The sequence below is a fragment of the Argiope bruennichi genome, chromosome 3, assembly GCF_947563725.1.
Source record: "Argiope bruennichi chromosome 3, qqArgBrue1.1, whole genome shotgun sequence".
Taxonomy (NCBI): Eukaryota; Metazoa; Arthropoda; class Arachnida; order Araneae; family Araneidae; genus Argiope; species Argiope bruennichi.
Window position 1 is genome coordinate 36,236,963 of NC_079153.1, and position 26,974 is coordinate 36,263,936.

The window sequence follows — 26,974 nt, forward strand, 5'->3', positions numbered from 1 at the left end:
TTGAATTCTGAAATCTGAAATCAGAGGAAAATAATATATCCCGCTCTTTCCTAGATATCATCTGGTTATGGAATTTCATGTATAGGACATATCAATGTACAAATTTATAACGATTTATTTTCTAAAATGGATATAAGAGATTCTAAAATGGATACAAGATTTATTCTGATCGGGAACTGATTAACCATTCCTGGATAAAAAGGAATACCTTTATAGGTACAGTTACTTTTTTTTCTAATTTAGAGTATAACAAACTTCTGAAATTCATCTTTTATTTAGTATACAAAAGTCATTCTGGTATATTCTCATTCCTTTCTTAAGAAATATTGAAATATCATGTAATATATTCTAATCTAAAAATAATAGCTTGAGCTCTGCAATCTTAAATAATTTGTTCCATGAGATCAAGGAAAAATAATATATCCCAATTTTTCCTAGATACGTAGTAACGGCAGAAAACTAGATGATACGTTTATGGCATTTCATACGTTTATACGTTTATGGCGTTTCATACTTTTATTGCATCTGGATATGGCATTTCATTTACAGGCAATGATATGTTCATGGCATTTCATACGTTTATGGCTTTTCATACTTTTATGGCATCTGGATATGACATTTCATTTACAGGCACTTAGTGCCTGTGAATGATAAATGCCTATCAACGCACAAAATTATAACAATTTATTTTCTGAAAAGTAAATTTATCATTATATTAGAATCAATAGAGCGGCAACATTTCGATTTCTGTTTATCCAATTGAATAGAGAATATTTCTTGCCAATTCATCTACCTGCATGAAAATTATCAAGATTCTTAAATGGATACAAGATTTATTCAGAATCTTTTAAATGGAACAGGATAACCATTTCTTGAATAAAAAAGAATATCTTTTTAAATACATTAAATATCCTATTTTTGAAAATATAATTCTTGTTTCCCCACAAACTGTTTTTTTTCCCTCGAGAAACGGCAAACATAGCGTTTTAACACAGAAATACAGTATTTTGTACTTTTCAGTACTAATACCCAAAATTTAACTCAAAAAAGTTTCAATATATTTTCTTTTGTGTTTATTATCTAGTTAAAGAATTTCATTGCAAAAGAATGGCCAATTTATCGCCTAATTTTTCTAGAAAATTGTAAAATTAAAATGTTTGGGAGAAAATCAGACGAAATCTTTCATACTTCTGCCTATATATAAGCGCTTAGAGAGATTCTGAGAAACCTATTCCTGATTAAAAATTCAACTAAACGGAAATAATTAGAAATTGGTTTTAGTTGGGATCTGTAAAATTGCATTGGTGAGACAGTAAAGATACTGTGCTTCTTGTTAGTTTTAGCTTCTTTATATGAAATATGAGAATATTTCCGACATGCAGTGAGGGTTCTTAGTTCTCAAAGGTTTTTAACTTCCATATATCGTTATTTATGGAAAGAGAAAAATAACGTAGTATATACAATTACTTACTAAGCCTAAAAATGCTATATAAATTTAAACAATAAACCAAAGTTAAAAAACAATATTCAAAAAGAAATAAAATTTCTGTTGTTTTAGTTTTGGTATAATAAATTGGAACAAAATAGTGCCAAAGGAGTAATGAAAAAAATGTTTTTCTATTATTTAAAAGCAATGTTAAAAAATGCAACAGTACAAAATACAAATTAAAATAGAATCGTAATTCCTGACTACTTTACAGAGCAAAATCTTAAAACGAATTAAAGTAGTCTTTTATATGAGATAAATTAAAATTTTGCTTATTAAAAATTATCTCATTTTTCTTCAGTATGTTATCCGTTTTAGAGAATAGCTTTCAAAATAAAACTGTTACAACTAACTTTCTCTGTTTTTAGTCATCTCCTATTTCTCATGCATTTTGCAAGTCTATTTATAATGCAAAATCAGCGATACCTTATCTGTTGCATTCTTAAATAATGCTTCAGATTTACAAAAGTTTTTTTTAGCTAGTTTTGATCTTTTTTTTTTTCATAATCTGATGTTAGCGATTGACACGAACAGCTTTAGTTCCAATTTTCGCAAAATATTCATCATGAACTGTAAATACTACATTTTCATCTAAAAAGTTGAATTTAATTCCTTTTGGTATTTAAAGAAAAAAGTATTTTAGCATCAGGTGAAAACTACAATAAAATGTATTTAATATTAGACGCAACAAATATACGTTTCACAGACACGTGTTCCAAAAATTTTATGAATATTAAAAAGGAAAAAAAAAAAAAAAAAAAAACTTGTTAGCTTTTTCCCAACGATATACTTTGCCACTGAATTGAATATTAGTTACTTTTTCTTCTCCCTAAAGACCTTTGACAGAGCAGTGATCATTAATAAACTTAGGTAGCTAAAAAGTGAGGGGGGGGGGGTCTTCCCTCGCCGCACCGATTCGTGCCGCCGTGGATCTCACGTCTTTCTCCCATAACTCAAAAAGCTCTCAGGAAGTCTATTGTATCGGGAAAATTAATAACAGAGAAAAATATGTGTGAGAAGGCAAAACACATGCTGTAATAAGATCCAGCAAAGAGAATTCTCCTCAAAGCAAATACGTGCCCTGCACTCGGAAAATAGGGGGACAGACCCACCCCCGAAACATCACACATGTCATGGACTGGACCTGGCAAAAAAAAAGTGAAGGATCCCCTCCAACAAAAAGTTGCCGCCTCAGGATTGCGTGTATTTTCATCACACCACAGAACATTGCAAAAACCCACAGAGAAAGCGACAAGCGTTAATTGGTAATCCGTGGACCAGATGTCTGGGTAATTCAGGAGGAGGCCACAGAAAATACAAACACTTTCCGTTTGAGGTGCTGTTTCCTGTTTTCGGAGTGCTCATCACGTCACTTCTAATTAAAAAAAGCACGGCAAAGAAGAAAGCAGCAAGAATTCGTGAAGATATTAATTCAGATTTCAGTTGTAAGCAATTGAATCACAGGAAATCTCAGATTCTTTAATGAAAATGATTCAGAAAATTGCACATCTTCATTTTCTGTCAGCTTGTTTTTTTTATATTCTGGAGAAAGATCATTTTCACAGTCATGTTATTTCATTAAATAAATATTTTTGTTTAAAATGTTATTTTTTTTTTACGGGAAAAATATTTATTGCAATTATTTTTTATTTTTATCACATTATTTTTCCTTAAAAATTCGAACTCGATTTTTATATTTCCTTAAAAATTCGAACTCGGGTTTTTATATTTTATTAAAAATTCGAATTCAGTGTTTATATTTGATTAAAAATTAAGAGCTTAGTTTTTATATTTCGTTAAAAATTCAAATTCAGTTTTTATATTTCATTAAAAATTCGAGCTCAGTTTTTATACTTTGTTAAAAATTCAAATTCAGTTTTTATATTTCCTTAAAAATTCGAACTCGGTTTTTATATTTCATTAAAAGTTCAAATTTAATTTTTGAAAACTAAAATACTAAATAAATAATAGTTTGATAAATAAATAAAATTGTGACAATAAAAATAATAAGTGCATTTATTTTCAATAAAATGCAACTAAATTTCTTCGTTCTGAAACGTTTTTGGAGTTAATGAATTCTACAAGTATCAATGCTTAATGTTACTTTTTACTTTTGCTTATTTCTTTATTGGCTTTATCAATAAAAAAATGAATAAAATTTTATAGATAAAAAATTATAAATGAAATGATTGATGTTAATACAAAAAAATTAAACACAGAATTTGTTTGCAATCCAGAGCTAAAATATTGTTGGTAAAAAACAAATATTATTAACAAAATTCAATAAGTTAAAATAGGCATCTGAGTAAATCCATACAACTATAATTTAAAATATGTCATCTATTACAATTTATATTATAACTTATGTTACTCAAATAAATTAAATATAGTGTTTAAAAAAATTAATTGTTTTTTTATGAGACTCCAAACACAGAATGAAGAACTCATGAATTTAAATAATTTTATACCTTAATAATTCATGATCTTTATTCTTTTATTTCTTAATCTTTAAACGATTATACATACATGTATATATTTAGAGAAATTTGAATATATATTTTTCTGTAAGAAAGACTGTTAACTCTCAGAGTAGAATCTTGTAAAATTGAAGAGACCGAAACTAGACATACATGTTTTTTAAATCGTCGGCATGGATCATTTACAGAATCGATGAAGCGCTAAAAAAATGCCGCTTTCTAAACAAAATTTTAAAACAATTTTTTGTGTGTGGGTTTGCTTTTTTTTCGTTTAAAATAAAACAGTTCATTTGATTTTGCAGGGAAATTTGTGTAATTTCAGTTTAATGATATTTCAGAACTCTCAAGTAATTACCAACAGCGGCAAGTGAAATACAAATATTAGCGGAAGCTATATAGATTACTTCGTCATCTTCAATCCAGAAGATAATCAGTTTATTCTAAACTATATTAAGTTTATAAATAATTATAAAACAATCATAATTTATAAAATGGAATGCTAAAATATCTTATGAGTGTATCTATAAGACAAAATGACTGAATTTTCGTTTGAAAGATTCTTATATGAAAAAGCTCAGAATTCTTGAAGAAAATAATTATGAGAAAGTAAATAATTTTTACATATTCTTCAGAGTAAATATTTTAATGAGCAATAAAAATTTGCAGGTAATTTATTTATATATTGAAATTAATTGAAAAACTGAACGTTGTTATACAATTCGTACCATTCTGCAGGAAATAAATAGTATGCAGCAATTTCGCTCGTGAAGGTGTCAATAGTGATAATTCCTATACCATTTGATCTAGTCCCAACATCGAAGGGGGGGGGGCACCTCAGATTTGAGTATGAGAAGCTTCTAACAAGAGTTAGTTCTCACCACCCTAGTGGTTACATGAATGAAGTGCGGCTGACTGCCCCTATGACTGAACGTGCTTCCCACAGAAAGGGTTGTACAGTGGTCGGTGATTGCCCTTAGGACTTATCAAATAGTATAGGAATGTTATAGGTTTTTGCCAATGCTGTCACGGTGGTCTAGTCTTTTATCGTATGCCCAGAACGGGTCGGCATAGTGAATGTACAATACCACTTGTTGTATATCTATCAAAATCCATGATATGAGCGGAATATGATATATTATGCTAATCAAGTGACATTGAAACACCCAGCAGTGGAATAGCAGCCAGGAAGGGAAGTGTAGATTTCCCATGCATCAATTTTAAGTGGCGCCGCAGGGGAGATATTAAAACATTTACGTCACGTTTTTAAGACAAATATCTTAGGAGAGAGAAAACACAAAGCATTGCCACATGCACCATAATAACTTTACTACATCATGACACGTAGAAAGGAAGCACTTGAGGCAGAAGTGTAATTTAGTTCATATATCCGGAAGTAGAGTTGTCTCCCTTGAAACCTTTCCAGGATCTCTGACACTTATTCCAGTTTCTATTTGAGGTAAGCCTATTGCAGAAAACTCGGCTGCAATTCGCAGTTTATTGTAACGACAAATATTTGTCTCCCATGTTTTGAATAATGCTTTTCATAAACACAACCAGAGTTTAAACCCATAATTTTCTTCCTTCAATTTATTCCCAAGCCTTAACCCATTAGGATACAAGGTGGTACTTTAATCGAGATAATTGGCAATCAAAAATAAGCGTAGTATATTTTCACTCTTTTTATTTTTTCATTCTATCATAATACATTTTTTGTCGACAAACAGAAACAATTAAAACAAGTATTCTGCAATAGCTTAAAATTAAACTGAAGATAAAGTTTTACAAGTTATTCGTCCAGTTTTTTCTATTAAGTTTTCAGGAATCCAGAAAAACGACTGATTATAAATGTTAATTTTTTATGATGTTGCGCACTTATTGAATATCATGCGGTGATGAAAATAGCATATCAGATGAAATTAAATGCGAAATTTAAAAGAAAGGAAAATAAGTGATAATCTTCTTTATCCTACAAAGGCATTTTTGCATAGCTGAATTTTGAGTAAACTGAAATCGATAGTTGGCATGCAGCATTATTTAAGATTGATAGATTCTATTTATATAATTTAGTAGTGATTTAAAAATTAAAAGCCTTGGCTAAATTAGATATGTTTATAAAAATTATCATCTATATATAAAAGAAGAAATAATGACACAAATAATAACGCAAATCCTGATGATGCCAGTATGAAAATAGCATTTATAAACCATAATGGCGGAAAATTTGAATTACTGTTCGTTTCAGAATCCCAAGACCAGACATTTTCGTGGATTGTATTTCACTAAAAGGTGTCAGGAAGAAAGATAAGCGGTTATCATTCCTTTTAACTCCGCGAATAAAATTATCTGATTTTACCCTTTTGCTAAATATAAACATTCTCTCCTTTCATCTTTAATCTCACCTCTTTATTTGAAAAAATAAACGCACCGTGACGCATGCGCAAAAACGAGGAGAGTTTTCAAATCAATGAATGAACAACACTACACATAGAGAGGAATCACTATTATTGATGTATCAAATGCTCTATGGTTGACACAATGGTGCACACCAAATTATCACAACTTTTCTAGGAGTTGCTGTAATAGCAAGATATAGATCGGATCGGCCTGGAACAGGAGAATCTTTCAGACATGATTCCAGCACTGATTCACCATATATCTGGTACTGGTATAGTTAAATCTTCCGTTCAGGATAAAGATATAGTGCAATTCTGAGCATAGAGCTTAAGTTTAGGAATAATTACAGATGTTTTTAGATTAATTAAGCAGAAATAGTCTACCCGAAACTCCGTCATACACTTTCCAGTAGAAGTCTAAATCCCCTTCCTCTGCATGGAATTATGGCTGGCTGGCTTGGGTAAAGTCGTGAATGCCTTATGTGGCATTGATGAACAATAATTACGAAATACAGATCTTTGGTATGAATCTAGCAGTTTTTACTGGATCTGTGGCATATTTTTACTGACCACATACTGAATTTCATTTATTGATGTCATTGTGTTTACGTGCATGTAATAGTCAGTAATAAATTAAAAGTCAACTCTCAGACAAATTTGATTTAAATTCTGATGTGAATCTACATTTTAGACGTTACACATGCGTCACTATATAACTTTTCGCTTTATAAAGTTATCAAGACTATATAAAGACACAATATAAAATTATCAAGTATACTTAGACATGAACATTCAGAAAGACTTTCTCTGAATGATTTTGTTTAAATTTGATAGAATCTATATTTATGATCATAAGTCCATATACCAAATTTTATCCATATAGCACAAAGTATTTTTGCATTATCGCGTTCACAGACAGACACAATGCAAAAAATGTATTTTTCGAACTCAAGGATGCGGAGATTCGCCAAAAACTTTATTTCATAATTTGAGCTTTTTGGTGATTGAAATATTAAAGACTGCAATTTTTTTTTCGAGATTTGACGATTGCAATAATTTTTCTATACTTCGTATAGGAAAAAATAAAAAGATAAAAGTTTTAAAAAGTTAGATTATCGTGGATTATTGGAAAAAAAAACTTTTCAAAAAACGAAAGTTTTTTTTTTTCCCTCCCTCAAAGAATTTGTGCAAGTGAATTAAGGCAAGGCCATTTTGCAAGCTAAGGCAAGGCTCATTAGCCAAGAAGACAGGTTAATAGGGGTACAGAAACGGTCATATCGAAATTGGATATAACTACTTTTTTTATATACTACTATATAATTATTTCCGAAATGGAAGTAAATGCGGTAGAAACTATGGAGATTATATTTTTTTTCTTTAAAAAATTTATAGATTAAATTGCTAATCAAAATTTAATAAGATACTGGGCATTTCAATGCCCTATGCCTATTTCGGGCGATTTTACTCTCAAAACGACTGACAAAAGTAAGTTAGACTGTTAGTATTTTTCCAAAGTTCTTTGTTAAGCGCTTTTCATTTTTAATTTGAACAGAATTTTGGTTTCAGAAAATAAATGGCATTACTTATATTTAAAACATAAACACATATTAAATTTGACTTTTTGGGTGGCATTGGTAAAGGTGATGGCAAGCAGTAAAATAAAAATAATATACGAAAGAAAATGTGTTATATGAATTCACCTTCAGCGTTAATGAAATTTTTTCGTGAATAACTGATAATCCGTTGATGATCTCGTTGACGGTTTTTAACATATTAGTAGCATTTGAGACTAGAAACTCATAAGAGAAAAAATTGATTGTAATTATTGAAATTCAAAAAGTAAATAAAGAATGCTGATATTTTGATTTCAATTGTTTTAACGTTTTTTTTTAAATTTCTGGTGTTGCTATATATATATATATATATATATAGCATATATATATAGCTTCTCGATATATATATATATATATCGAGAAGTAGTGAAAAAAATGAAAAGAAAATTGTTTTTTGTATTTTTGTATGCTTGTGTAAATAATAGATTTATCTTCTCCCAAAATTTGTATCATTTAAAAAGTTTGGAGTTTAGTTTAGTTATTTTAACGTCCCATTTTTTAAAGCAACACTGGCGCTATTTGGGGACGGACCTCGTAATTTTGAACCGCAGTCAGAGGACAAGGACGACACCTGAACTGACGTTTGATCCAGAAGCCTTTAACGTGCGCCAGACCCGCTTACAAGAATAGGGTCATGAACCTTAACCCACCGGTTTCGAAATCGAGACCTTACTAACAGGCTATCGGGGCCCTTTAAAAAGTTTGGAATCACTGACAATATTTTTTTCTGAATCAAAGATGGTGCAAAAATTATATATGTGCAGGAATATTTTCAGATTTTATAATGACAAATGATAAAAGTTAATTAATTTTTAGTTAATCAAAAATGTAATACATTTTTTTTAATAAAATCGCTCCTAGGTACACATTTCTCTTTCCAAAATATATAGGTACCAAATTTGGTAGATCTAAGCAACACGATGAGTACTTTAGAGCAGCATACATAGACACACAAACATTCATTATTAATAGAGATAGATATGACAATATTATACATAATTTCTATTGGTATTTGAATTTAGGTATAAACACTTAATTAAAATATTAAAAAGAAACAGCTTAAAATTTCATTTAAATATTACTTAAATTTTTTGACCTGATATGGCAGGTCATGAATGCACGATGGCAGGATATTACAACTGCAACATTTCAGAAAATAATAAAAGAATATTTAATATTCAGTTATTCAAAATAATTCATTTAATTTGTGTTCAACTGCAAGCAGAATTAATTCGATGATAAATAGACTGACACAAATCCATAATATCTCCCATCTTTATTTTTAAATAATTGTTTTCAGCCATTGACACATAAACTGGGCAATCTATTATGCCATGTCACAAACAACTTCTGGTAAATCCGCCAAATAAGACCTTTTTACAGAATCGCTTCCTTCACTTATTTATTTACTACAAATCTGCATAAACGCTCAGCTCCGCCTCTTTTACCATATTATGCATAACTAACTGAGATTACAACAAGATTAATGAAGATCCAGTTCCCTCAGGTAAATCCTTTGTCTGGCCAATCACAGACTCCCAGACTGCGACAAGCAGGGAATAATAAAACTTAATTTAATATAATACAGTCGGAACGCGGAATGATAGAATCAAAGTCGGTGGCTGTTTCTTGCACAGGGACAGATCCATTTATCGTCCGCCAATTCAATTATTATTTCAACTACACGATATTAATGATAGCAGAACTTCATCAATTCTCCCGCGGCCCGTGGAAAATAAAGCATGGCATGTTTCTTTTGTATTCAAAAAGCGCTTAAATAATGAGCATGTTTGGTTAGAGCTGAGGCAAAGATGAATTGGATTGACCTTTGATGTTGTGATCTTAATCGTGGAGGTATACCGACATCTTGTTGAGCTCTATCCTTTCTTTCATCCGTTTGTACTAGCTCCTGCAGAGACACTTGATTTGCTTTGCTTTTTTATTCAACAAAGACCACACAGGTTGTGACATCATTTTCATGAAATATTTGGAGAATTTTTCAATGATAGCTTTTGGAGAGCTGTGGCATTCCTCCAAAAGTAGATGTCCTTATCATGGCACGTTTTCTTCGATGATTAAATATGCTTGAAGAAAAATTTTGTATTTAATTTGAATTTTTATTAATGGTATTGGATTGGATTTGGAGAGCGGTGGCATTCCTCCAGAAGATGTCCTTATCATGGCATGTTTTCTTCGATTTCTAAATATGCTTGAAGAAAAATTTTGTATTTAATTTGAATTTTTATTAATGGTATTGGATTGGATTTGGAGAGCTGTGGCATTCGTCCAAAAGAAGATGTCCTTATCATGACATGTTTTCTTCCATTTCTAAATATGCTTGAAGAAAAATTTTGTATTTAATTTGAATTTTTATTAATGGAATTGGATTGGATTTGGAGAGCGGTGGCATTCCTCCAGAAGATGTCCTTATCATGGCATGTTTTCTTCGATTTCTAAATATGCTTGAAGAAAAATTTTGTATTTAATTTGAATTTTTATTAATGGTATTGGATTGGATTTGGAGAGCGGTGGCATTCCTCCAGAAGATGTCCTTATCATGGCATGTTTTCTTCGATTTCTAAATATGCTTGAAGAAAAATTTTGTATTTAATTTGAATTTTTATTAATGGTATTGGATTGGATTTGGAGAGCTGTGGCATTCGTCCAAAAGAAGATGTCCTTATCATGACATGTTTTCTTCCATTTCTAAATATGCTTGAAGAAAAATTTTGTATTTAATTTGAATTTTTATTAATGGAATTGGATTGGATTTGCTGTGGCATTCCTCCAAAAGAAGATGTCCTTATCAAGGCATGTTTTCTTCGATTTCTAAATATGCTTGAAGAATAGTTTTGTATTTAATTTGAATTTTTATTTATTGGCATTGGATGTAGTATACCAAACTTTAAAAAAAATAAACAAAAATAACTTAAAAGAGAAATAAGTTTATACAAAAAATAGAGAAAAGAAACTGTTATACAGAAAAATACTCTCCATTACAGCTTCAAGCATTAGACTACACATAGTTTTTTTCAATCTAAAAATAAGCTGCTGTTAATCTAATGCTACTAAGAATGAACGATTTTAAGCAATATAGAGCAATTTAAATAGGAATATTATTGAAAAATTCTGTTTTAATTTTCAGATAAACGTTCTGCTGTGATTAGTATATATATCAAGGTGCATTTAACAAGTTCTAAATTCTTTGTGAGATCATTTTTAAGACTTTCATTTATATATGAAAAAAGACGATTTTGATAATCTTTCTGTTTTTGTTTTATTTTTACTACAATTCATAATTAAATTTTCTAATCCCAATTGCAAAAATATTAACCGGGATTTATCTTGTATATTCTAGCAATGACTACAACTAATTTTGGAAGCTCTGGATTAAAATTTTCCAAACAGGTAAAATTTTGATTTTTTGACAAGCTTAACAAATAAGGAAGCATTAAATTTGAATTCTTTTAAACCTATTTCACATTCATAACGTAATGATGTTCAACAACAGTACAATGCCATAGATGTTCTTTTATGGTATATATTCCAGAACAGTAATGCATCATAATTCACAATATTAATCTGCAATGGTATAACGTTATGTGATACAGAGTTTTGGAATCGATTACTCCATTACAGTTTCAAGCATTAAACTGTTGTTTAATGTCATTATTACTCTTTTGTGCACAGGAAATGAATACTTTCAACATCCTATTACAATAGTTATTGATTCTGCATCACATTTGAACTAATAATCCTTCCCCCATGCGGAGATATCCTTTATTTTCAGTCTCAAACCATTAGGTCTTTAAACCATAACTTTTTTTTATTTATAATTTTTCTGTAGTTGGAAGCATTTGGATCTCTTCGTCTATCCTCTCCACATACTAAAAGATTTTTTGTGAAATAATTTAATCATAGAAATGACAAGTAACAATTAAGAATTGTACGAATTAATATATGTTATTCAAAACTCATTTCATTCACCATGTGTAACAACATGTGTACATTGTTACCCCATTTTGGTCATTCTGGTCAATAAGTTTTGTCCTGCAAATTTATTATTTTTATTGTCGAGTTTTAAAACTTTCAAAACCTTTTGAATTAATAGACCTATATGAATTTTTTAAAAATAAAGTATTGCTTTAGCCTTAAGCAAACACCAATCAAAATACAGTGGGGCTTTTTTGTTAATAATGTGTAAACTCCCTCCCCCCAAAAAATAAATTCTGTTTTTCAACTCTTCATTTTAAACAGATTTATGTATTTGATTTCCTTTCTACAAACTGTCTATTTGTGTAATAATTTTTTTATCTAAAAAAATTCGATGTAATTGAAAATTTTTGCTAGGCTATTTTTTCTCAAGGCTAATTGAGAAATAAGCATGTATTATTAACAGATTATTAAAGCATATCAAGTATTATCAGCAAATATAATAACCGAATTAAGTATTTGATCACCAACCAAAATACCTTATTCAAATAATGAGCTACAGTCCACAGATCTTCATTTGCAAGAGGATTGACCTGGAGCTGAAATGTATGTACAATTTGATGTAAACATACACAAATGATGTAGTTTAAAATTTTTGCTAATAGAGAAGTAAGAATGTATTATCAACAGACTATTAATAGAGCATATTAAGTATTATCAACAGATTGAATTTGATCATCAACTACAAATATTTTATTCAAATAATAAGCTACAGTTCGCAGATCTTCATTTGAAAAAGGAGTGACCTGCTTAAATGCAACCGCATTTTGATGTAAACATACACAAATGATGTAGTTTAAAACTTTTGTAGAAGATTAAAAGAGAAGTAAGCATGTATTATCAACAGTTATTAACAGAGCTGAATAATTATTATCAATAGATATACTAACAGAATAAAGTATTTGATTACCACACAAACTAATTTATTCAAATAATAAGCTACAGTCCACAGATCTTCATTTGCAAGAGGATTGACCTGGAGCTGAAATGTAAGTGCAATTTGATGTAAACAGTCACAAAGAAGATAAAGTATAGAATGCTCACAAACGTTTGAGTTACAAAAATTCCATTGCTTCACCATGTGTGTGTGTGTGTGTGTGTGTTTTTCTTTCAAAAAAAAAAAAGGACACCTACGGCCGAGATGATGAAGAGACCAACTATGAAGTGGGTGTGTCTTTTATGAGAAAATTGTTTTTTCCGCGCAGTTTTAACGATCAGTCGCTTAGAATTGAATTAAAGGGCGGCTTGCTCTGAAATAAGAGGGGTGTAAAGTTGTGGTAGCTATTTGAGAATAATGCCTCTAAGTACGGAAGAGCTCTCCACTCCACGCCCTGCGCGACAACTGTGGTGACCTTTGGGGGCGGCTGCGCTTTGAAGCGTTGCAAATGCGTTTGGAAGCGAAACTTTAATTTCCAATGAAGCAAAACGAAAATTTTTATTGTATTTTTTTGAATAACTTTTGTAAATATGGAATTCCGAGAAGTGCGTGTGAGGCATTTTTGTACTTTTTATTCTTTTTGTTTCTCGAGTGGTGGTATCTGTGTGAGGCAATCACAGAATTTTTTGATACTGATGCAAATCTGTATTTTTCACGAATTTTCCATGAATCTATTTTTAAAAAAAGTATAATAAAAGAATTTTAGAGAAATGTATTCTTTTCGTTTAATTATCACAAAATAACAACTGCGGTAAGTTCATAAAAGGGAGATATTAAATATGAAAATGATACATTGAAAAATCAATTTATATTTAGAAATACTTGTATTTTGAAATCCTGTTTTTCACATGCATCAACTAGCATTTTATTTTTTAAAAAACAACGACAAAAGATGAAAACTTTATGACTGATTATATTATTGATTATGATAGTTTATTTTACTTAAAATTTTATGATTGATGAAATATTCTCCACATTGCTTGAGATAATTTGTAATAAAAGATAATCTCTCTCACTCTCTCTGTTTGTGCATCTCTGCATTGAAGATCATGTAACCTATAGAGATCAAATTAGGCACGATTATATTTTGAAAGGTATAATCACTTCCGAGAAATTTCTACTTTTATTTAAGGTTGCACAAAATTTTGATGCTTTTCGGTAACAACTTTCGAAATTATTATCACATAAAATCATTGTGATTCTGCAATGAATTTTCAAAACAATATTTTTTTTCTTTAATACCGATCTCGATGGCATCAATTTTTTTATTTATTTTTAATAAAGCAGGGTTACTATAGTAAAATATAGAAAAATACGGGTATTTATCCCACTCGGACATAATAGTTCATTTTTCTTTTCAGTTCTTAAAATAGCCAGCCGTTCAATTAATAGAATCGTAAGATTTAGGTAATATTAATGTTCTATTTAGAAAAAAACAACAAAACTATTAAAGAGCACTTAATTTTCTACTTCGGTAAAATGCCTCGGACGTCATCTAGGTTGGAAGCTCCCCACCTATCTACCTTCGCACCATACTATTAAGAGGACATCTATCATACGATGTATTCTTATTGGTATGGTGCTACCTCCTATTAGAATGAATACCTCCCCCCCCATATGCGACGGATCTTTATTGTAATCGGGTTTGGACCTGCTACTTTGAAATATAGAAACACATTTCAGTAAACGGAACTTTAATAATAATCTTACAGTATGTTTAATATGTTTAGTTTTACACATAATATGCTGTTTTACATTTTTCTTATTTTAATGAAACGATAATAGTGTTTATTTGTTTTTTTTATTGCATAATTGAATCTTAAATATGATATAGAGCTATGAATTGAGGGGTGTCAAGACGAAATATGAAATTTAATTATTTAGTTACTATTATGCTCCTGAATGATCATATTTGCATATAATATTTGATTATCCAAATTGATAAAGAGTTTATCTTTTGATGGATTTAATCCACAGTAAAACTCAGCACTTAATTTTGATGTAAACTACACATGCTAAAATTCACCCGTCTATCTTGTTACGTGTTTCACTGATTACAATCATTTACGCACTAATAGACAGATCATAGATAGATAATAGATATATCATTGGATAGACAAATAGTAGGCAGATGTGGTCTAAATTTTATCCAACTCTATGATTATAATTCCAAATTGAATTATCAAGCACATTAAAATTTTTACCGTACGTGTCCTCAGACATTGAGAAGAAGAAATTTAACTCTTAATAATCTCTTTTTCATTATTTGTCCAATTGTGAAAATATATGAATATTCAGACAGCGTTTATTCCTAATCAGTCCGTTAATTTATAACTCTAAATTATGCAAGACAAACCTCTAAAACATTATTAACAAGGCTTCCATGAAAGCTCCATGAAAGCAAGCAAAAAAAGTCCATGAAAACATGTTTAATTTGCACAGACTAACAGTAAAAAATCAAGTTTAAAGTTCGCCTTTAAATTTTATAAGGACATTTTTTGTTCCTATATATAATATAGGAACGAAATATATTTTAATTGACCGAATATCCAAACACTTGATTCTCCAAATACAGTTTGATCCCAATTAATCTGGATATTTAGGATTTCTAATATATTTAACGTACTGTCTCATAAACTTAAGAAATATTTTTTTAATAGCCCACTCATCCAAATATTTGATTATCCAAACAGAGTCTGATCCCAATTAATCTGTATATTAAGGAATTCTAATAGACTATCTCATAAACCAAAGAAATATTTTTAACTGGTCATTTATCCAAATATTTTATTATCCAAATCGAGTCTGGCTCTAATTAATCCGAATATTAAGGAGTTCTAATGTATTTAACGTACTATCTCAAAAACAAGAAATATTTTTTTAATAGGCCACTTATCCAAATATTTGATTATCCAAATAGTCTGATCCCAATTAATCTGGATATTAAGGAATTCTAATATATTTAACGCATTATCTAATAAAATATGCAGAATTGGAAGCACTGTTTAAATAGAGATGCGAATATGAGACCTGTGGAATAAGTGTGTATGTGTGTTTTATTGAAACACAAAACTCATGAAAACATGTAGAATCCATACTGAATGGCAATAAAAGCGAGTTTAATGTTTGCCATAAACAGCGTCTTCCAGTCTTGCGATGGCGTATTCAATGATGACTATACCATCACTGTCCATTGATGCTAAATCGGTCCTATTTACTTTAATTCCGATCGAGATTAGCGTATCTGTGGTTAACTGTTTTTACGCAGGTCTATTTGCGTTGAGACGCCGTCTAGTGAGATATCGTCGGGCCCCGGCGCCTAGGCACTTTGGTGTTCCATTTAGGCCGCGATTCGCCGTTATCTTCTGTGATCCGAACACGGAATCACGCTTTGTCTCAGCAGACATCACTGCGAGACGGAGACGGCAGAATTACCTCGAGTTGTGTGGCAACAGTGGATAAACACAGCTGATGAAGTGCAGCTATCAGCACATTCAGGGTGTGTTGGTGGGAATGAGGATTGCGGTGCTGGAGAGTAAATAAATGCTATCAATCACCAGACGATTCAATATGTCATAACAATTTCATAATGTTCGCTGTCATGGATCGAAAAATAACTTTCAGGAATAACTTCAGGAAAGTCTTATTATCTTAGAAATTGATTAGTGTTGGTTAGTTGGCTGGTTTTTTATGGCTTATTGGCGCAAGAGATAGATTTGTCTAAGCTGCGCCAAACAAAATTAGATTAAGGTATCCAAATAATCTAAATTTTAACACAAAAAAAATAGCCCCGAATTTAGTTTATGATAATTATTTTATATAATAACTGTGTGATAAAAATTTTCTGATCTTCAGAAATGGAAAATATCATCTCCAAAAACGATGGATTTTTAAATAAAAAAAAAAAACAGTTCATAGTTAAAAAATGAATTTGCTATTCGTCAAACTGTATTTGCTAGAACTAAATAAATAATTCAAGAATAAGAATAAAAGTTGTAGCAAAGATTTTAAAAAAATTCCAAAAAACTTATCACTTTATACATAAAACCAGTTGGAATGGTCTCCCCAAAACTTTCCCACATACTCTCTCATAAAGATGTCATTCCTGAGAACGCCGTATATGGCACTGGCGTACAATAGTTACGAAATATTTTGAAGTGAGTATAGCATTTTTCCCGAATCTATCGTGTAATCCTTGGCGAGTTATTTGGCGATTAATCCTTAATACACGATTAATAGCATCCAAAAATCGAATATGTGTGTTAGGCACGTTTTTCTCAACCATTGAAACCAAAATTTGGCATAAAACTGACTTGTAGTCACAAAATCCCGTGCCAAATTTCATATATTTATGTCATTGCATTTTCGAGTTATCCCGTTTACATGCTTCTGAAAGTACAGACCGACAGGCAGACCTCGTTGGATTTGGCTCTTGATAAGCGTCTTCACTATAAGTGTTAAATCTGTGTACCGAATTTTGTTTATCCAGGTCTCTTCATTTTGTAATTATCGTGTTAACTTATAATCGAACAACTGGACAGACGAACTTCCTCTAATCGTTTGTTTTTTTTACTCAAAATTTGATAGAAATCTGCAAATTTGTTGTAAAGACCGTAGACTGAATTTCAACCGTCTAAATCAAAGCGTTTTGGAGTTATCTTCGTCACAGACAGACGGACATTTTCCAAAAAATGTGTTTTTGGAACTCAGAAAGCTCTAAAACACGGAAATACATCAAAATCTCGAGTTTATATTTTTTGACGAATTACTATACTTCTTCTATGCTACTTTTACTAGAAAGTAAATAAAGTTTCAGGTTATTAATTTTTTTCTTCATTTAATGTGCAAATCTGACACTGACAATGGCAGTTTAAAAAATTCTGTTACACAGTTCTACGAAACGGAAGAGTGAGAAATATGGAATTCTTTATGCGATTGCAAAGTTTAGAACTTGAATGTAGATATTGGAATTTCAGCTGTCAAATTTTCTTTAAAATACATCGAATAAAATGATTTATGAAAATGAATAAATTTGTGTTGTTGTTGTGACTTATATGGCGCTATTACAAGCCTGCTAACAGTTATCTGTCAACTATTTAAAACCGAGTGAGCGTCTCTTGTTTTTTCAGTAGCGCCAACTAGAGCTAAGAGTACGACTTAGCTACTTCATGTGTCACATTCGCTTGCACAACCCCTTTTTACAAAGGGGCACATTTACGCACCTCACAAATAGAATACAGAAGAAGAACAGCCTTGCCCGAACCGGAATTCGAACCCGGGACACCCAGATCTCAGGGAAGACGAGCTACCCCTATGCCAGGACGGCGGCATGAATAAATTTATTTTCGACAAATGATAATTTCAAAAATCCACTCTTTTATTTCTTCAAAAATATTCATTTTCTTTTTTTTCTTTCACGTTTGAAAATTCAGGCCACTTTAAAAAAATAATATTCAGATTCAACCTAGGCAGTAGAATTAGTTTATGGCTAGGCATTATTTCTGAAGTGAGTGCTCCTACATTCGTTTTCTCATATGCTTTTATAAAGCCCTTTTCCTATCACTATTTCCGCATTTAAAAAGTAGATTATTTATTTATTTTAATTTGCAAATGTTATGAGTTCTAACTAATATCTTTCCAAAAATAATTCAGTGACGTTTATCCATTGAAGAGAAATTCATGATTCAACCTAGACAAATGAATTAGTTTGGGGGCAATTATGCGTGTACTGAAGAGTGTACTTTTTCATTTACATTCGTGTATGTTATTATTAGCCACTGTCTCACAGATTTTAAAATTAGAATTAAAAAATATAGCACCTTTATTTTCATACTTAATTTTTTTTTTTAGTTTTTCAAATTGTTAGTATTATAAATAAAAAAATAAATGTTTATAATTAATTCTTTCGTAATAAGAGATGGTTTTTTTTTATACTTTCGGACCCTTTTTATTCTATAAAATATTCATCTATGCAGTGCATAATTTTTTCAAGCCTCAAAAATGTGTATGTAAATTAAAAAATAAATAAATAAAACCAATAAGCAAATTTTATGGTTTTTAATAATTGAAAAATATATACAAATGTTAGAGTTATTTATTATGAAAATGTAGTACAGTACGAGGTTTAAATTACAACGATTAATTTTGGAAAAATGCATTGCAGAAAAATTCTTTGTGGAGTACTTGCAGAAAATAGTCATATTTCATAATGTAAATTTTATAGTTGATACCCAGCTGTATAATTTTAGGTTCAGTTTTTATGTTAATAATACGAAACGTGATAAATTAAAGAAAATTTCTAAAACATGTTTATTAATTTTTCGACGGGATGCATCAACTGTACCTCCAATACAAGAAACCCGGCAGAGAAACGTTCGGCCAATTTTTCTAAAAATAACACATTTATAAAACTGTAATAAAATATAGTAGATTAGAATAAATGATAAATAAATTAATAAAATTTAGCGAATCAATATTAATTAACCAAAAATTTTAATAAACTTAAAAAAAATAAACTTAAGAAAAAAAAAATCAAAAAATTCGAATAAATGTTTCGAAGCATAATGCATGCTTTTGTTCTTCTTCTAAAACATTAAACAATGTTAAAATCTGCCAAAAAAAGTCACCTCCCCACTGTTTTCAAGAATTTAAAAATTTTATATGCTACCTATCATCTTATTCATCCCACATAAAACACTTTAAACAAAAACCTTCTAAAATGTTCTTAAAAGTTTAATGCTTTCTTCCTTCCCCAAATATCAGTGATGATGCATTATTGGGAAGTGAGGGGAGAGGGGGGGGGAGATTGATTCGAATTATCCAGACACTGAACTTCGAACCGCAATAATCCTGGGGACCATTATCTTCCGAATGTCCCGGCGCCAAGATACATCCGCCCTAATCTTTCACGCATTCCGTGTCGTGTTTGCTTGCTCAGACAACGTGGTGACGCCTGGAATTGTGCATTTCTTCACACCTCGCGGCCCCCCAAAGCGTCGCAAGACGTTAATGTCCAAAGTAGAGCATTAAGGATCCACTTAGCGATATCAAAAAGCCCATTTTCCAAATAACTAAAGTTTGGCAAAAACCACATACGCAATATAGACGAATATGGTTAATTCAGCATTTAAAAAATTATTTTTTTCGAAATTTTATTTATAAATTAATGTATAAATAATGAATAACATGACTGATATTTAATCTGAGCAATACCAAAATCTAATTCTAGATTGATCTTCACTCCATTTTTTATTCTGTACTTTCTCAAATGAAAATATTTTATAACGTATCAGGTATTGCCTCTTACATTACTCTCTTATAACGTATCAAATATTGTCCCTTATATTATCTATTATACCAATCTCTTATAACGTTTCAGATATTGTCTCTTATATTATTTCTTATGCCAATCTTTTATAATGCATCAGATATTGTCTCTTATACTATCTTTTATATTATTTCTTATGTCAGTCTTTTATAATGCATCAGATATTGTCTCTTATACTATCTCTTATATTATTTCTTATGTCAGTCTTTTATAATGCATCAGATATTGTCTCTTATACTATCTCTTATATTATGTCAGTCTTTTATAATGCATCAGATATTGTCTCTTATACTATCTCTTATATTATTTCTTATGTCAGTCTTTTATAATGCATCAGATATTGTCTCTTACACTATCTCTTATATTATTTCTTATGTCAGTCTTTTATAACGCATCAGATATTGTCTCTTATATTATCTCTTATATCAATCTCTTATAAGGTATCAGATATTGTCTCTTATATTACCTCTTATATCAGTCTGTTACAGCGTATCAGATATTGTCTCGTCTATGAATCGTATAGCTCTATAACGTATAACGTAGGCATGGTCAAAATGATCATTCTTATGTTTTAAGCTTCTAAGGGAACCATGAAGCTCCTATTTAGGAAACATTTATTGAATGAATAATTAACATATTTGCATTCTTTTTTATCATATTATTACGTTTCTTAAAATATTAATGGTCATCATGACTTTATTTCCGTAAGTATCTCTGATGATTATTTTAAACAGATAACTTCCAAAGTTCCCAAATCAAATATAAAATATTTAAAAAAAAAAAAAACATGGTTGCATATTTAAAACTGAAATGATATTGTTCAATTTTGAAGAATTCATTTAAAATACTTTTCGAAGAGTGTTATACTTTTTTAAAGAATGCTGATTTCTTCCCAGATATTGCCAAATAATTATTGGAAAGATTACAATTATGTCACATTATTCCGTTCTGTTTAATTTGTATTACATAATGGCCTCTGCCAACATAATAAACCAATGGATGGTAAAAGGAATTGTTAACAATCAATAAAGGAATTTCAAAAACTTCCCAGATAAAAAGTGCAAGCAGCTTGCCCGATGTGAATGATGGTAGAAGATTTGTTTTGCTTAATATAAGAATTGTACTCTCATAAATTTTTTGTAATTTTACCTTGATGGTATTTTGGGAGCTTTTCATTTGCCGGAAATAATTATCTTTGATTTGTTGCTTCTTCAAAATCTTCATGTATATGAACCGCAATACTTTTAGGACCCGAATTGAAGTTGCTCTATTCCAGCTGTGGATGATGAAAAAGCAAGCATCGGCTTTGTTGGCAGAAGTATTTAAAATATAATGTGGTAGCTCTTTAAAGTGAAGATACATTGGAAGTACTTTCAACAATCTTTCCATTCCGGTAGTACTGTCTAAAGTGATCACGAATCCTATAAAACCTGCAAGTGCAAAATCTCCACAATAATAGCAGGAGTTATTCATAGTTCTCAGAATTTAAACTACAATATAGCCTGATCCTCACCAGTAGAGATGCACATTTATTTGCAATTACCAACTCTGAATTAACGAGCCAAAGATCCGAGTCGAACATTTACTTTCCTCAATTCAGTCTTCCACGTTTAAACGGTTTTCTTAAATTGTTAAACACTTTCAATCTGAAGAATTATTTACAATTTAATTATATCAACTTGATCTAAAAGTCATTTGACTTCACTTAGCATAAATGTTAATTTGCTCCCTTTTGCTGTTACTCATTTAACATGCAAACATATACACTTTATATGTTTTTAGTTACGTGTGTTTTCCTCCTCTCTTTCGACCAATCAATAATTTCCATTTGAAGAGTTGCTTGGCGAAATCTGATAAATAGATGAATGCACCAACCTACCTGATCCACAAACAAAACGAACTTCTAGAGCTTGTTTTGACATTTAGCAATGAGGGCTTAGTATAGACAACGAAACTTTCCTCTTAAATGGATGACAATGAAGTTTCAACCCGCAAATTTAACTTAGTATCTTTGACCCCTTACAGTTGATTTATTCTATCAAACGCAACATTACCTTCTATTGCTATCATTTTGATTCATTTTTTTTAAAGCGATGGTGTGGATCTAACGCAAAAACCAATCAAGAATCACAAAGAGAAAGGGTCAAAGAACGTTCAATTAGAAACCTTGTTCTGCATTTTCATGTTAGATTTCTGAGGATGATTCTATCATTTGCTGAATTTATTCAAACATAAAACATTTTAAAACAATTATAATAGGCAGAGAGAGCTAGGTAGATGAAATTTGGTACACAAGATTTAAATACAGATATCAGTAAAATTTGAAATCAAATTTATCAAGTAGCTGACCGTCTGTCGCTCTGACGCATGTCAACGCGATAGCTCGAGAGCACAATGACTTAAACATATGAAATTTGATGTTTAATTTTGTGATTACAATTGCAATTATGCGACATATTTTAATTTCAATAGGTTTTAAAAGGTGCATTTAAAATATGTGTAGAAGGAAATATGGAAATAAATTCCTTAGACAATGACGTATGATTTAATCATCTTGAAAAAATTCAAACTAAAAATATCAAAATTCTCTCATTTCTATCTGTATTGCTTTGACGATAGAAAATGCATTTGTTTTAATGGGTTTCCTATAGAAATTTATTTTCTTAAAAATTTAAAATTAATTCTCTTAAATGGAATAAATTAATAAGTCTCTTAACCTTAATTCACAACAAAATATAAACAATTTGTTAAAAAAAAACCTTTAATATTTAATGTTAATTTAAATATGACACTAAAACCATTAACCTCTTTTATGTTTTTAGTTCATAACTATCCATTATAGGTGCCTACTCAATAAGGAATGTACATTACCATTGTTCTCCATTATTGCAAAATGGATTTGGGAATTATCTGAAATATTTTGAGTAGCAATGCAGGTTGTTTTTGTTTTTTTTGGTAAAAATTATTGTTTTATTCTTTCAATAACTTACATTTAGTGGACATTCAACATCAATATTATGCTCAGAATTTTCATTTGAGAAGAGTATTCAAATTAAAAGAGTATTGCATGCGAACTCGAAATAGATATTTCCGTTCATCAATCTACAAGTCGGTTCCTTCAAAGCTAATTAGTTCGTCTCATTTACATGAAATCGGAGTTTTTTAAAGTCTGTTTTTGAACAACAGTAATTCACTCCCCCCCCTCGTGAGATTATATTGTATATTTTACATTATTATTATTGTATTATTTCTCATTATATTTAACTTATGTGACTTCTTAATGAAAGTTGTTAATTGCGATGCGGGTTTTCTTTGTGATCCGAAGTTCCTAATGCCTGGTTTAAAAGATACCGTATAATTTACTTTATACAACCGGGAGCTTCTGTTAAACATTTGTGAAGGCAAAAGCGATATGATGAAAAAACAACTGTATTAATTATTTAATTTAATCCGGAGCTTCTGTTAAGCATTTACAAGAATCAAAAGCAATATGGCGAAAAAAACAATCCTCTATTCTTGTTCTATACTTTATATAAATATTTAATTTACTTTTATTATTATTTACTTGATATAATCTGGAGCTTCTGTTAAGCATTTACGGAAATCAACAGCGATATGATGAAAACATAATCGTATTATTTACTTTATGTAATCCGGAGCTTCTGTTAAGCATTTACGGAAGGCAAAACTGATACGGTGAAAAAACATATTATTTACTTTATATAATCCGGTGCTTCTGCTTAGAATTTATAATAATAAAAGGCAATATGGTGAAAAAAAATCATTTATTCTTGTTATTTACTTTATATAATTATTTAGTTTACTTTTATTATTATTTACTTGATATAATCCGGAGTTTCTGTTAAGCATTTACGAAAGTCAAAAGCGATATGGTGAAGAAACAACTGTATTATTTACTTTATGTAATCCGGAGCTTCTGTTAAGCATTTACAAAAATCAAAAGCAATATGGTGAAAAAAACAATCATTTCTTCTTGTTATATACTTTATACAATTATTTAGTTTACTTTTATTATTATTTACTTGATATAATCCGGAGCTTCAGTTAAGCATTTACGAAAGTCAAAAGCGATATGGTGAAGAAAACAGCTGTATTATTTACTTCGTGTAATCCGGAGCTTCTGTTAAGCATTTACAAAAATCAAAAGTAATATGGTGAAAAAAAAATCATCTATTCCTGTTCTATACTTTATATAATTATTTAATTTACTTTTATTATTATTCACTTGATATAATCCGGAGCTTCTGTTAAGCATTTACGGAAGTCAACAGCGATATGGTTGAAAAACGAACGAAGACAAACTGACAGCGGTTCTTATTTCATTTTATTTAATTTCGATGTAATTGAAATATTATAAAATGAATCAGTCATGCTATGTCCCCGGGCGATAGAATGTTTAGAATTAATGGTTGAGCTTTAGAAATGATCTATTCATAATAATGTAACGACTTTACAGATCTATGGTATCCGATGCAAGTTATCATCTTTTTATTTCATGCCACACCTTAATATAGCAATTCAATCAATTTGCTTTTGGTCAAGATGCTTCCAACAATAATTTTTGAGCTTGATAAATATTTCTCGATAAAACCTCTATAAAAAGCTTGTACAAGCCGAACAATTGTATTGATTTTTTTTTCTTTATTTAGGAATTTTAACAAAAAAATAAATTGAAAAGAAATGATAATTTCATATAAAAAGAAAATTAAGAAAAAATTAGCTATTGTAAGTTAAAATAAAATATAAAAAATGTTATAAACGAATAAAATGCAAAATGCACGACAGACAGTAAAATGCTCACGAAGGAAATTGGGAGAAAAGGAAGCCTTAAAAGACATTATGGAGTAATAAAAATGTTATGGTTAATGTGGTCTTTATATCCTTAAAAATAGTTTGACGATGGGAAAAAACATATACGAAAAAATTGTTTTCCCAATTACGCAATGAAATATGTTAAATATAAATTTTTGTCGGATAATAATATATTTGTTCCAGTTTAATAATCCAGAAATTTAACCATTGGAAAAATATACTATAATCATAATATGCAGTATTATAAGATATTATTCAGTTCATGTTTCTAATTTTAATTAATAGAAAAATCAAAACGACTAACATAAAAATAATTTGAAGTGCATGATACAAGCTTTTGTAATATAACTACTGAACGTCATCCACAAGCTAATATCAAAAATTAGTTTTTCATTTGCTCTATTCGATAACACTGCCGATTTACATATTCTAAGTTACAGTAATCAAATTTTATTTTGTCTTGTAAGAACAGTATTTTGTTGGTTAATTCTTCGGAATAGGTTGAGAAATGGTTGGTAGTTAAATTGTTGAATAATTTACGAAATAACGATTTTTTTTTTATGCAAAGATTATTGAGATGGAACTTACTAACATCTTATTCTACAACCGAAATCTCTAAACTTGAATATATCCTCAAAGGTGAAAGTGAAAATGGGCAATCCAGGTTTTTAAAAAATGCACTGAAAAAGCTGCCTTTATTTATTTATTTTTTAAATTCTTCATATCAAGTCTATAAAATTCATGAAAGTGTAACCTTCTATTTTTATTATCGTTTCCTAACCTTTTAAAAAGAGAAAATTTATTTCCTACAAATCTTATGTTCTCAAACTTTAAATTGATTACAATTTTACATAAACCTAAGACATTTATTAAATATCTTAGGTTTCAGATTTGTAAAGGTGAGATATTGTAATTTATTTTTAGTTCACTTTCTGATGCCCTAGAGTTACGAACTTTGACATTTGACACTATTTTACTGTCCTAAGAATTTAATTATTAATTAATCTATTCGATATTCGTTCTATACAGTAAAAACATTTCGTAATTTAAAAAGATATTTCAAATTTTCTTAATATTTGCAGTAAAAAATTATAAATTAAATTTCAAAAAGTATGAAAAATTAGAGTAAAAAGAAACTTTTTTTTATTATGTGTCTTATGTTTCAGGTGTGTAAAGGTAAAATATTGTAATTTATTTTTGGCTCACTTTCTGATATGCCAGATCTACGAAATTTGAAATCGGGCATTATTTAATTTTCTAAGAATTTTATTATGAATTAATCTATTAATTTATTTCGATATTGATTCTGTATAGTAAAAGCATTTGGTAATTTTAAAATTTTATTTCAATTATTATTTATTTATTAATATTTACAACAAAAAATTATAAATTAATTCTTAAAAAGTGTTAAAAATTAGAAAAAAAATACTTTTAAAGGAAATACGAACTTGTATTCCGAAACAATATAAGATTTTAAACTTAAAATTAGCTGTTTTAATTTTAAAAATGTGTTCATAATTAAAGCAGCATTAACGTACACGCAAAATATGTATAAATAATAAAATTATTGAAATTAAAGAAAAATTGAATGGAAGCAAAATTATCATTAAGGAAAAATAATCTTCTTTCCTAGATTTCTTAAAATGTCATTTAAGACAGACGTGATAAGAGTTTTGAAAAATTCATTTGCATTAACAGCAAAAAATGACTGGAGTTCAGGGAAAAACTTTAGTATCTTGGTTGAACTTTATGTAGTCATCTTAATTATAAAATTTTTATACTTAAATAATCTCTGGGCAATTAGCCTGCTCTAAATAAATTTGTGTAAAATGAGTGCACATTTTAGAAATCTAAAATTTTTGAATTTGAAAAAGTTTAAAAGAAAACCGAGAATCATTAAACCACAATAAATCAT